Source organism: Eubalaena glacialis, chromosome 3 (assembly GCF_028564815.1).
Source record: "Eubalaena glacialis isolate mEubGla1 chromosome 3, mEubGla1.1.hap2.+ XY, whole genome shotgun sequence".
NCBI lineage: Eukaryota > Metazoa > Chordata > Mammalia > Artiodactyla > Balaenidae > Eubalaena > Eubalaena glacialis.
The window spans coordinates 114,985,782-115,000,085 of record NC_083718.1 but is presented as its reverse complement, the minus strand read 5'-3'; the positions used below and the strand labels follow the sequence as shown (position 1 = coordinate 115,000,085).

Here is a 14,304-nt window from a genome sequence, read left to right as displayed (position 1 = left end):
GACTCGGGAGGAGCCGCGGCTCTCGCCCCCTTGGGTGCTTCGTCGGCAGTGTCTGCGGACAGGTGTCTGAGGGCGAGCCGCTGGACGCCGCGCAGACTCCCGTCCCGCTCCCGCTGGCAAGGCCCCTGGCGGCGGAGTCAGAGCTATCCTGGCTACCCGGTCCTCCCCCGAGCCTCTCAGGCCCCGCGGCCCGGAGCCGCGTCTGCGCCTGCAGGCCGGTGTCCTGGGACAGAAAAGGGGCCGAGAGCGGGCAAGCAGGGCGCAGTACCTATTTCACCCACTTCCCGCGCGTCTGCCTAGGGGTTAACCAGCGGCCAGTGGTCACTGGCGACCCGCCTGCGCTCTCAAGCCAGCTTCCCCTGCAGAGGCGACCCCACCCCTTCCTGGGCAGGTGTTCTGGGGTCGACACCGTCCTCCCGAGGTCGGGCGGAACCTGGGTCCGGGGGTGTCGGCCGTCGCGCTCGAGACTAGGTTCACCGGAAGGCGTCGGGCCGAAGCGCAGCGGAGTCGCGCCTCCCGGCAGCAGGTCTGGCGTCACCCACCGGCGGCTCCCGGCCGCTGCCCGGGTCACGTGCCCCGGGGGCCGCGGCCAAGAGCTCTCCGGCTGACCGGCCCCTTAGTCCAACGGCGCGGCGGGGTGAAAGGCGCCTAAACCCGGCTCCTGAACGCCCGGAAGGGACGGCATCACCCCGCTCCCGGATGACCAGCCGGCTTCTCGGGAACAGCTGTCGTGTCCCTCGGCATCTGTGTTTGGGTGGGGGAGGGGAATCCAGGAAGAAGGTATTTTAAGTCTTTGGGCAAAAGCCGACAGAGAGGAGGTGGGAGAGACCGGGATCTGATGGCGACCACCCGCAGCCCGCTCCCAAGGTGACGGGCTCCAAGATTGGTATGAAACGGCCTGACAGAACACTGCCTAGAAATCGAAATTTCCCTACCTCGTTGGTGCCTGGAGTAGTCCTTTGGCCGCACAGTAAAACTACTTTTGCCTCCTTTCTCCTCGCCCTTCCCCCATAGGGAAAATTCAGTGTCTTCTCCAGATCTTAACCCAGTTGTTCTGACCACAAATTAAAACACACCCCTTAACGGTGTTCACAGACAAGGGTAACTGTAAAAATTCTGCCCATTAATACCGTTCTTTAGACTGAGGCAAGCTGCTTTCCTGCTATTTCCTTAAGAAGATGAAAATCCCCAATAAATGCCAAGAGTGACAGAAAGTATTGCTTCATTCTGTTTAGAGTGAAGGATAACAAAAAAAGTCAGTTCCCCCCAAATTTTCATTTTCTGATAACTTTAAACACCTTGGCATTTTTAAGATCCAGGTGGTGTTTTATCAGTAATTTAACTTAAGGATTGTTAATCAATACTAAATTTTAAAAGTTCATTTTGTCCTATCAATTGAGTTTATTTTCCATAATCAAAAGAGTCATTTTCTTAGGCTTATTCTAAAAAACTGAATTTCTTTCTAAAACACCATACTGCCTGCCCATCTCTGTCCTGTTAAGGGGCATCTAAAAAACAATTACTATTACATACTTAAGCATATTACAATCATGCAGCAGAATATGCCCATATGTTTTCAAATATTTGAATTAGAGTTTTAGGTTCAATATTTTCTTCTAAGATGGGAGGGTTTTTTGTTTTCATAAAATTGGTTAACAAAAAAGATTGTTACATATAGACACCCAGTAGTTTATCTGGAATTAAGTACATCTTCAGTGAAATAACCCCAGACTGATGAGGCTGCTTGGTAGCAGTGAGACTGTGGAAGGAAAGAGACAGCATTGTCGGTGCAGGTAATTTTCACCCTGAACATGGTGTGTTTGTTTTTAAATTTTTAAATCCTTGTCCTATAGTTGCCAAGACTTCCATCTCTGCTATGGATGTGCATGTGTACAGGGTCTGTGGATTTGAAGGAGCAAAGCACTATGTGCTGCAAATGGCTCTCCAGTCCAGGTTTAGGAAAACCTTGTATGCTTGCAGTTCTGTGATTCAGAGCCTCAGCCAACATGAGCCCCTGCAGATGTCTTCTACTCTGGTGTGGACGGCAGTGTTCCTGGCAGTCTTGTGGGTTAGACAGGACCCCTGGGCACGAGAGCATGGAGTGGGAAATATCCCAACTGTAGTAGTGACAGCCTCGTCCTCCTGGACAAGGGAAGGAGCAAACATCACAGATTTATTTCTTCCACACAAAATCAGTTGGTGAGGTTTTTCACTTCCTTTCATTTTATGAAAACAACATAGAAATTCAATGCAAAATGGGTTTCAAACTAAAATACACAGAAATCAGGAAATACAATTTTCTAAATAGAGTGTAAAATATGTCTCATACACTACACATGCCAGAATTTCCTTGTGGCAGGCAAATTCACTGAAGACAAGATCTGCAGTGTATCACAATGCAGTGTGGAAACCACAAGTGTGACTTCCCTTTCTTTTAATCTTAATTGCAATACTATAGTAAATCTGATTTCAGATCAGGCAAAGTGTGATCTATATGTAGATCTTTTATATAGTCTATGACTGTCTACATGCAACCCAGCCTATAAGACTGTATTTCTAAAATTAAGGGGAAATTTTAAAAGAAAATCTTTTGACAGTGGCTTTTCTGTTTTCCTCTGGCCATAGGTTTGGGGTAGGCTGTTTTCCTACTGTCCTGTCAGTTGTTCCCAAACCTCACTGGGGCCAGGAAATTAACACAAGTTAGGTTTAAGATGCTAAGAGAGACTTTCTGCTTGGGACCAGCCTGAAGACTACATTTCCCACTTTGGAACTAACACCCACACACTCCTGCTGCAGTGAGAGAAGTAGGCATTTGGAGAGAGCAAGAAATTCTGTGGAATATGAGGTGGGGGGTAAGATATACAGAAAAGACGGAGCTTTTCTCCCATTATCCCAAGGGGGAAAAAAGTCAATAACAATACATAATTGTAAAGAGTAAAGAACCAGCCTAAGGTTAATTTGCTAACTGGTCCTGTTCTCAATGTGTAGAGAGAACATCCCCTCCACCTCAACGTCTCATTCTCAATGCCTGACTTGTAGAAAACAGGTCTAAATAGCTCTACACCTATTTTCTAGAGAGCTCAAAGGCTGAAGGCATTGTTTAGATTCAGATGTCCTGCAACTAATGTCAGTCCTTTGCAAAACAGGAGGTTCTCTCTGACTGGAAACAAAATAGAAATGGAAATTCCTGAGCAGGTAGTTGCAACGTCTGGACAGAGATCCTGGAGGAGAAGCTTCCAAATTTTGCCAAGAACTAGGAGTGTCTGCATCTGAAAAAAGGAGGGGGGGGCAGTGCTCTTGGACTCTGAGTGTGGAGAATACTCATGTGAGTATATATGTGTGGGTAGGCGAGAGATAGTGGTCAGGGCCTGACTGTATCTTCGGACTGTAACCTACACAACAGGTGGGATTAGATCACTAAGAACACTTCCTGGGGGGTTTCTGGCAGTTTTGGTAATCTTGAGGTACTTTCTGCATGGCTTTGGAATTTCAAAGGCCAGTACTCTGCCCGCCCTCCATGGTCACCCTTTTCTATGGGAGAAGAGACTCTCCCAAGGAGGAAGCCAACTTTTAAAGTACACGAACACAATCCCCATTCCCTGTAGGCCTGAAGAGAAATTCAGCAGGGTAGCACTTTCCTGCTTTGTGAACACATCACGCACCAACTTACCCAGGGCGCTTCAGTGAGGGCAGGCAAATAGCGGGTCAGGGAAAGGAGATACAACCTTAAAACAGAAATAAACAAGTATTAGTCTAGCCTCTCCTCCTTACCCTGGTCCTTCCCTCCCTGCCTCTGCTCTTAAATGGCTCCTTTTCCAAGGAGGAGCAAGGTCTGTTTTCTGATGTAGTGCCCCAGATGCTCTGTTGCTGCAACTTAATTTTGTCATTGCTTCTTTTCAAAGATTATTTGGAATGAATTGTTTCTTTTGTTTACTATCTAACAAACGACCTCTGCTAATCTTATATTTTATCTCTCTAACATATGGAAAAGCTATTTATTCTAGCCAATCACAATAAAGTGAAGAAAACCCCATTTTATGGAAAAGTATATATCACTAGTCTGTTGATCATTAAAGATATGATTACCAGTGAAAACCCTCTGAAGGTGGCACATTTATGCTTCCAGGAACAGATGGGGACACGCATTTTCCTTGCAAATACTTTTGAAATTGCTCTACTGGTAGCAGTATAAAAATGATATACAGATGCCAGGGCCGGCATGGCCAGGATGAGTGCGCCAGATTTACACAGTAAAGCTTTCACACGCAGACTGTCAGTTTTGATTGATCTCTACTATACCTCAGGAACTTGTTGACTAGGTAAGGAAACAGTGCAAATAATTCACTGCAGCAAGTCAGATAATTCACACAACCAATCGGTCTGCTTCACTTTCTGGCTGTGACATATGAGCCTTCCCTACAAGATGCATCATTTTCCAGCTTGAGCAATATTCAATGTCAGGGAAGAAAAGGTATTAAAGCCACACAAAAGGTGGCGGACTATCGCAGGACCAGAAGTTGTTTTGGTAATGGAGGCCAGATCCTGCTCTACTCTAAGTCCTACCAGAGCATTCAGGCCCAATTGTCATTATCATATTGATTAAAAAAAAAAAAAAGTTCATCATAGTGCAATTTTAGGTTTAACGCCAACAGATCGGGAAAGAGCAAAGAATTATCCCACAAAAGCACAACATTCTTACCACAGGGACGTTTCCCTGTTCCAGTTCACTGATGGAGTTGATTAAGTTTAAATGAAGCAGACACTGGATAAAAGTAAGGGTATTGACCACTGGGCACCTCGATCCCTGCTTGAAAGGACCTGATACATGCAGAAAAGCAAGATTTGCTAAATGCTCTAATCTTCAATCAAATCTTACATCAGTACAAACAAAGTTTGGTAATGAGAGATTCAATGAAGCATGCGGGAGAAAGAATTAATCCTCTTGGTCTAAACTGGCTTCAACTTTGAAGCTTGCTCCGGAGGAAAGACAGTTATCTAAATGCTAAATAAGAAACTTATTGTACTTTTCATGGCATGCTAATCTTTTGTCTATTTCATCTCTATTATGCGTATGCTCCTAGATTGCAGTTGTCATGGTGATCATATCAATCTACGCTCAGGGGATGGTGGCGAGAAGCCAGGCGCAGACGTGGAGATCACCCCCACGCAATCCACATTTCGTAAAAAACAGAGCAGGAAGAAGTAAGCGGGCACCTGACGCCTTCCCGGCTCCTTCTCACCAGGCCCGGCCGCTCCAGTCAAGGGCTAAGAAGCCTTGGGCCTTCCTGTGCCATTCCAGGCGAGGACCCCTCCCCGAGGCTAGCGGCATTTGGTAATGGTGGTAATGGTGGTGGGGAGGGGGTCAGGCATCCTTCCTACCCCAAACTCCTTTCTCATTAGAGGTTCCCAGCTTTTAGTCTAGAGGCTCCTCCCCCTCCTCACCACTTCCCCTTCCTACAGGCGCTGGCATGTGCGTGTGGAGAGGCTGACTGGAGAGGGAAGGCAGAGAGGCAAGGGCTCGGACACTTGTCGGCCCCATCCTGCAGGCAGTGCCTCGGGGCGGGGAGCTGAGTCAGCCGACTCTGAGTGCAGCAGAGGAATGAATACCAGATCGAGAAGAGCAGCCCATGAAGCCCTGCCATCGGGTGGAAGCTAGAGGGTCGGTCACCCGGGGCCCTGGCGACCAAAGGTGACTCTGGGCCCTTTATGTGTTTTACAAAAGTTGCCAAATTAAGACGGGATTATAACTGCTCGAGTCCTTGTCAGGGCTGAAAGGTTGGGAGCCTCAAATATGCCCCAGCAGTGTTGATGAAAAGCTTAAAAAGTAATAAAAGGGAGAAAAGAGCCAGGAAAGTAACATGTATAACTCTTATTAAAGAGAAGAGCCACAGAGAGGTTGTGAACTTGAATCACTGTTTGAACTTTAATTTGTTCATTAACAGGATTTGCCCCTCACTGCGAATGTTATTACTTCCTCTGCCGCTCAGCAACAACTCTGGGCATAATGAAAGAGTCTGGCAAAAAGTTAAATGCCTGGTAATTAATTCATTTAATTGCAAAAAGGGGGAAGAGGGAGAGAGAGGTCCTGCTGCAGGAGCAGAAGGCAGAGGGTTTGGAGGAGGGGGCAAAGCTGAAATCTGCATGGAGACCCTCTCCAAGGCCTAATGTCCGCCACCCATGCAGGAGGGGAGACCTGGTCTCTGATGAGGCTCTTTTCGGCAAATTAATGCCAAGAGTACCCTGAAGACCCTCTGCCCAATGCCACCTGTCCCTGGTCTGAACCTCTCCTAGCCAGGGTTTCAGCCAGGAGCTACTTTGGATGGTCTCTTAGGGTAGAATGGACACCAGAAATCCAAAGTTAATATATACTCAAAAAATCTTTCATTAAAAAGTAGGGAGATGTCTCTTGCTTTCTCCCCTTCCTTCTCTTGAAACAGGTTTCTCATGCAGTCTTGTTTCCAGGCTGGAGTGAAGAGGAGGGCCAAGAGCCGGATATAACCTGCTTGCTGGCATCTTCATCAGCTTTACAACATCAGGCTTGCTTTCTGCCCCCTCCCACCCCAGCAGATGATTTCAATAAACTCAGGAGATGATAAATGAAATACACTCCCTGCCTCTGCTCAGAAGCAACAGGACAGTCTGCTTTGCCTCTAACCTCACAGGGCCTGCCTTTCCCTGTGTCACTGAGCTCCTTCCTGTGTTGGTCAACCACCGCACACAGTCCCCTTACTCATGTACCCTCCTTCTGAGGCAGGCAGAGGTAGCCACAATTAACTATTGAGACACCCCAGATACCCCAGAGCTATCAGCACCACGTCGCCCTTATAGCCAAACGAGAGAACAGCAAAATTCAGGAAATCAGTAGTAGGTCAGTTATCCTTTCCTACTTAATATGTTTAAGGCCCACGGCTGAACAACAGGCAGTTTCAGTTTCCTCACATTTTAAAAACTGGTGTCCATATAATCAGTGTGACTTTCTTTAGAAATACAATTATCTACCATGTATTCTCCCATTTCAATACTACTAGGGACAGAAAAAAGAGTGGTGAGGAGAGAATGAGAGACTATAAATGAATTCCCTAGTATCCAAAACCATTTCCTAGGTTTGTGTTTTTAATTAAATCACTTCTAAACCCCAGGGAGAAGACAGTATTTTCTCATCCAAATCACACTGTCACCAAATAAATAAAGTCATCAAATTACCACTTTGCTGGCAGCATCCTCCCCATTTGACCCAATGCCACTTGGTACTAACAATCCTAACCTCAAACTCCAAACAATTATAAATGATCTATACCGTGCCTTCCAGAAAACCAGTGATAGGCACACACTCGTGTGCATTAACAGGAAGGGGAAAGGAGTTTTAAAAGGGGCTATTTTATAAGCTGAAGCAAGTTCTAGGGTTTATTTAGCATTAAAATTACTTCCCACCTTTTATAGTCCCTGGATATTGAGTGAGTTCTATTTTCCAAAGTTGTGGATCTATACTAATTTTATTCTGGACAACTGACACTAAATATTAAGGAGTCTACAAACAAAACAAAACATTCCCTCACTCCACACTGCTGAGCCCAAGCTCCTTTTACAAAAGAAACTTTAAAGAGACCACACCAACCAGGTCTGGTAACCTTGCCACTATCCTAATCTAGACCCTTATCAGTTTACACATGCATGAGTGAGTTTCTTCCTTCCTCCAAAACAGCCTGCCCAGTGCCTTGAGATTAATTTCTCTTAAACCCCCGCTTTACTCAAAATTTCTCAAAAACCCCCGCTTTACTGATAGCTCTGATAGCCTATAACAGCCCCACCCAGCTCCTTAAACTGGCCGTTAAGCCTCCTCTCCACTCCCCCTGTAGGCACTAACTGGCTGTTTCTGGTTTGTTTTACACTACTAGCCTACACCAGGCAAGACAGCTCTTCAGGAAGACAGCTCCCCCACTGTCCCCTGAAAACACCACATGAATTATCTTCATTTTATTGAACACTTGTGAGGTGCCAGGCATCATGTTAGGCATTACAAACATTATCTCATTTCCCTTCAATTTAATGAGATATGATTATACCCATTTTAAGGCTGTAGAAACTGAGACTAAAGAAATTAAGGTACTTGTCCAACCAAGATCTCACAGCAGAGACAGGATTCTTACGCTTACCTATCTGACTTAAAAACTGGATTACTTTCCATTTGGCATACTCTCACCCCTGCCGTACTGTGTGTTCTAATCACTCCTTCTCCTTGCCATCTGGAATGCCTTCTCAACTCCAGTACTCATATCTGAATCCCACCCAGCCTGCAAATCCCAGAGAGAAATTCCCACCTCTATCTAGAAATCTTTCACTACCATCCTAGTCCTTGGCAGACTGCTGAAACCATTCATTATCTGCAGCTCTTACTTGGCACTCCTATTCTCTGCCCTGTACTATTATGTCAGTTTTCATTTATTCAGTCCCTTCCAACCATACAGTAAGCTCCTTGAAGAGGGAAATTCGCCCTATATTTCTTGATATTCCTCGCTCACTCTCCAGAGCCTAATAATAGCTTCCATTTGTTGAGCACCCTCACGCACAACAATCCTAAAAAATAGACACTGTTATTATTGCCATTTTGCAGATAAACTGGGGCTCAGAGGGATTAAGAAACTTGCCCAAGCCACTCAGCAAGTAAGTAGCAGATGTGATATTCAAACACAGACTGTCTGAATCAAATGTCCCTTTCTCCTTAGCCAACACATTGTACTGGCTCAAATACAGTCTGTCTTACACAACGTGAATTTATGAAGTGTCACTGTGTGGAGGATACTCAACAAACCTCTAGAAAATATCCTCTAACCATGACTTAAGACAAGGGCACTGTTTTCCTCTTCAGCAGGATAGCCTCTGAAACTCAACAGAAGAAAGGATGAGTGTATACATCCCAGACCACCCCTTCCATTCTCCCCTCCTCTCTAGGAACCATGCCCCCTGTTGGTGGGAGCCAATAACACCACTGTCTGTATCTGTACTGGTGTTTCTCTGAGATAGAGAGGTGGATTACCCTGCCCCAAGCAGCCTCTACCTTTTAAATACACAGAGGAAGGTAGGGGAAAATGAAAGATACAAGTGTTAATTTTTTTAATGGCCTGCAAGGGCTGGGAGGTCTTGCAGTCTCTGCAGCAAAAATGGGTTGTTGCTGTGGGAAGAATAACAACTGCAAAAAAAAATGTTCACAGCTGACCAATTAAGCCAATACGTGGAACTCCATCTAGCTTCTTGTTCCAAGACATGTAGGTGGCAACGGGGATTAATAAAATCTCTAAGATAAGAACTTCTGAGAGTACAAGAATCAAGGCCTGGAAGCCTGGCTACTTTTCCCCACATGGAGATTGTGCCTTCAGTGCCAATGCTAAAGACCTGGACCTGATAGTATTAAGAAAGCTAACAGGTTTCTTTATTTCCCACAGGTCTTTAGGAAACGTTAAAAAAAAATTCTTGCAATGGTTAACAGGGTACTTCCTATGAATTCGAGAAAGGGAGAATAATGACTATATGATGACTTGTCTCTAGTACCCATGCGGAAACTAGTCTATTCTTCTAAATTCCCAAAGATAGATTTCCATCTTCATTTATATTTTGGTTTAAATATCTGGACAGCTCAAGGGCTACAACCCTTACCTTCACCTACAAAACCCATGTTGTGGCACACAAAAGCTTGCACGTGCACAGCACTTAATAAACCAAGTCCTTCCATTTATTTCATCTCAGACAAGGCTCAAAACTACCCCTTGAAGTAAATGTATTATATACATTTTGCCTATGAGAAAACTAAAATTTGCTTCAAGTAACACAATTGGTACATGATAAACCTAGTCCCCACTCCTAGTCAAGGATACTTTCCCAGTTCTCAGGGCAATTTCCTGCCGCTTCTATATTCTGGATCCACGTGTGAATTCTGTAAATCCAAAACCAGGAACCTTTCTATCTGAAAGAGATGAGCCTCAAGCTATACCAACCAGACTTCTATTATAACTACCTGGCCATACTAAGAGTTCCCCCACCCTAATCCTGAAGCTATAAACACTATATACAAAATTTAATATTTAGATTCAAATTAAGAAATATTTGGATGGTTCTTAAATCTATAGAATATGAGCAGGTGCAATGGTTGGGCTACCCATTCCAAAAGAAAGGCTAACATCACTGCTACTTGTTTTTCCACAATTGTCATTATTTATTGAGGATGTGTTGGGTACCTGACACTTCCTTATACTTGTAACATATAATTGAGGAGCATTGTATCTGCTAACAAACAGTTTTTCCCCAGAAAAGATCTGGAATTGGATCTGTCCACCTTGTTCACTGACCTTTTAGTTGGGTATGTAACTCTGATATCCTGGGCCCAGCAGGTCCCCTTCCTTAATTTCTAAGCAATAATCAAACTCATCAAAGCAGACAAAACTCAAAGTTCCAGATCTTATAAATGGGTGAAATAAGGATATTCTTTTTGTCTCAGCTCAAACTTGGTTAATCTCCATATCCAATCTAACTGTGGGGTGAAAGAGAGGAATATATTTGATGATTTGGGACTGTTGCCCTATTTCTTTGTCTGCTAGCTGACCTTCCCTCTGTAAGTGCATCAGCACTTGCAACATTCAGTTTAAGCAGGAAGGCTCTTTCATCTTTGTCCTCTGGCCTTGATTTCTCCTGATCATTATAGCCTGGATCCCTGTTAATCACTAATGATCCTGTGGCCCTCTATATAATACTAAAGGTATTAGACCTGAATTCTTAGAAAAATTCCTACTCAGCTAATTACATTCTTTCTGCTTTTCTTGGTTCTCCATATACTCTCAGCTGGAGGTGAATTTGAATTATTCCCTCAGATTTTAAATTATTTGCTGGTGGTTTTTGGAAACTATTTCTAAACTCTTCTCTTAGATGAATTCAACTAATTATGATTCAAAAGCCCCATGACCTACCTCTTTCCATCTCCCTCTCTCTTTACCTTGAGTGTCTTTCTACTACATCTCCCATATTCTGGTCTTGAATATCATAAGAGTTTAAATTCACTGAGGAGGGAGTTTCATAATTCTGTATTTTGCACAGCATATAGCATATTGTTAGCTTACAGCAGTACACAGTAGTTCCATTACATATATACTTCGGGGTCTCTATTCACAACCATCTACTAAAAATGATGAATGTTTTATTCCACAAGTTAGACTTCACCTACAGTTGAAGGATCACTGAGTTTTTTTGATAATGGTGAATGCCTTGCTCACTAAACAGAATACAGGTTAAGTTTGATTTCTTAATTGAGTATGATTCCTTTGTATTTCAAGGAATGTGGAGCACCAAATCTGTAGAACTATATATGGCAATCCTGATTTTAGCCCATGACATCTTGGATTTTTCCTACCCAAGCCCATATTCTAGAACTTAACAGCTTTTGTTATCATAGCAGCAAAATTGAACTCTCATAAAATCCAGATCAACCAAATTCTTGACAATATAGTTTTCTGAAGTAAGATGTCTCTATACTGCATACCAATGTACTAGAGATGTATATGATTGTTAAATTAATAATTCATTGATAATCAAAGAGACTCTACAAGCTCCAAATGCACACTTTTCTTAAGAGTTTTCCCTTGGCAGCTACTTTTACTCCAATGGTGCTGCCAATGTTCAAACTATTATTGTGTAATGACTTTAGAACTAGTTTAAAAGCTACTCAAGAAAGACATCTAATAGTCTTTCCAATTGTTTTGACCCCCAAATTACACTACCTGACTTGATCACCCACCTAACTCTTCAGGGCACAGAAGGTCTTTAAAGGAAGATGACTTACTGCCTCCAAGGCTTTTTAACAAGATGTGCTGTGGGTTCTGAAGGGTGCCCAAATGAAGAGCTTCAAAAATAGGTTTGAACAATGGCAGCAATGGAAGCATCACTGCAATAAGTGACAGACTTCCAAGATGACTAGTTGGATAGGACACTAAAATGTATGTTTAAGTTCTGATACAGTGGACTATATTAGTTTATAGTCATATCTTGGTTACTTAGTTATGGCCCTACAGCACAATATTAGGGTTAAGGATAAAATTTTTCTTAACATCTTCCATTATTGCACTTCACAAAATTTTACACTCTTTAGGTGCATCTTATAGATGTCATACAAAAATGTCTTGATATTCAAGGACCTAGGCATTGTTTAGGATGAAACTACAAATAATTGAGATAAACATCTTGGATGTTTTTCTCTGTTTATCAAGCCAATGAAAATGAATTTTAAACAGGTGTACTTGTAACTACTTGAAATGTGTTTGTCTTCTTGACTTAATTGTAAGCAATTCTTACTTCAGGTTGGGGAAAAAAAGGGGTATGAGGTTTTGATTTTAACTAAAATTATAGTGCTTCACTCACATAACAAAAGCCAGTCTAGCACACCATATAAGAAGCAAGACCTTTTAAGGAAAACTTTATATTCTAAAATTATTAAAAGGACATCATAAACCCATTCAATCATGCAGGTCCTTTAAACTTTGCTTTGAAAGTCTTAAGGAGAAAAAAATATGGTACTGTGACTAGGGCATAGGCTGGAGAAAACTTTCTGATTTCTAATTTTTCTTCCCTTACCTTACTACTTGAGAGAAGTCAATACAATTTTCTGTTTGTATACATGAAAGGCCAGTTTTTAAGTCTTTTATAATAATATTCCTTGAGCCAGAAAAAGATGTATTTTCCACATTTTAGTTACATTTCAGCAATTATGTATTATATGCCTATAGGGCTCATGTTCAATGGCAAAGTGAAGTGGACCTGTAACAGATAATGAATAAATAGTTATTGAATTAATGACTGGAGGAAAAGAAAACCATACCTTGGGTGAACACATGCACAGTTCATGGTAAAACTAACTCCCACGGGATTTGGTCCATGTAAATACAGCTTCTGACTATTACATAATATCAAGCCTAAAGCGTCTGCTTAGATTTGGATCACTTTAGATTTCAGAATTCAGTCATTAGGACCCTAGCCATACATTTGAACTTAATCACTTGTTTCATGTGACTCCTGATATAATCAAAGTCTTTAATACTCATGAGTAAGTAGTAACCATTAAGACCGGAGTTTTACAGAAAATTTACCTGACTTCCATACCTGAGCTAAATGGATCATTTCACACATCCAGCACTTATGCTAAAAGCATAAGGTTTCTCATTTAAGCTAGCAGACGATTATCTTTCACAACAGAGGCATAAACATAACCAGTTACCTCACTTTTCCAATTATTCCAGTTTTAGAAGATGTTTGTTCTCATAAATAGAGCTCTATCACTGGCTTACAAGCACTATTTATTTGGTAGCACATATAACACCGTTGTTCCTTGGTTTATGTGATAGAACAGGACTAAGACAAAACCGTCCTCCCTCCTATGGGGACTTTTGTGAGTACCTTGATAAATACCTACAAAATGATAAATGCTACTACCTCTTTCAGCATTTTGAAAGATGTCAACCAAACACAAAATATTTTTGGTGTGTGAATTAAAATGCCTCTTACTGATGGTCTCAGATGTTTCCTTGTAAGATAGCGTGTCAAGAACTGGCTTATATATTATCCGTCCTCCAGACTGACATCACACTTCATAATAGCTTGGTATGATGACTGCTATCAAAATCGCCTGCAAGGAAACATCCGTGCCCTAGATTGACATAATTTATTAGCATAACACAAGACTAAAAAACGAAGAACACCATGCGAAGCCTGACTTCAAGCACACGGATAGGGGGGTGTGCTACGTGTGGGCGAAGGGCCTCAATCCTTCTCACGCTCTAACTTAGGAAGAGAATGAAAGTTGCCTGGAAGTCTCGGGGGCGGGGGAGGAGAAGGCCAGACTGGCAAGTGCCCGCGACAGGAGGAGGAAAATACTGTTTTTTCAAAGTCGAATCCCATCCAGGGATAGGTTTCTCTTCTCCGTGACCACCACACGACGGCACACACCTTGCGGGAAATGAAATGGAAGCGAGGGCGCGGCGGCCTCCGAGGCGGCTGGGGAAGCCGACCCGACGGAGCGGGGTCCGGGGCCGGTACGCTCGGAGTGGCCTCGGCCGAGCTCTCCCGCCGGCGTCCCCCGCAGGGCTTTTAGGCCGCGCTCTCGCCGCCTTCCACGGCGCGTAACCCGCCGCCCTCGAGACCCCGGCATCACCTCGCGGCGCCAACCGGCCCGGCCCGCCCTCTCCTCGCCCTCTCCTGGGGGGGCCGGTGGGCGAGGCTCCCTCAGAGGCTGCGACGCTCCGCACGCGCCCCTCCGCAGTTGCGGCGTGA

At 43.6% G+C, this 14,304-nt stretch overlaps 1 protein-coding gene across 1 annotated transcript in view; it reads right to left on the bottom strand.

The window, feature by feature from the left end:
* Positions 1–14,304, bottom strand: part of ZNF644 (zinc finger protein 644) — a 189,697-nt gene that overhangs the window by 3,628 nt on the left and 171,765 nt on the right. Inside the window, exon 7 of the transcript XR_009700517.1 lies at positions 3,671–3,725. The gene's annotated coding sequence lies outside the window, so the exon portion shown is untranslated. The remainder of the gene's footprint in view (positions 1–3,670; positions 3,726–14,304) is intronic.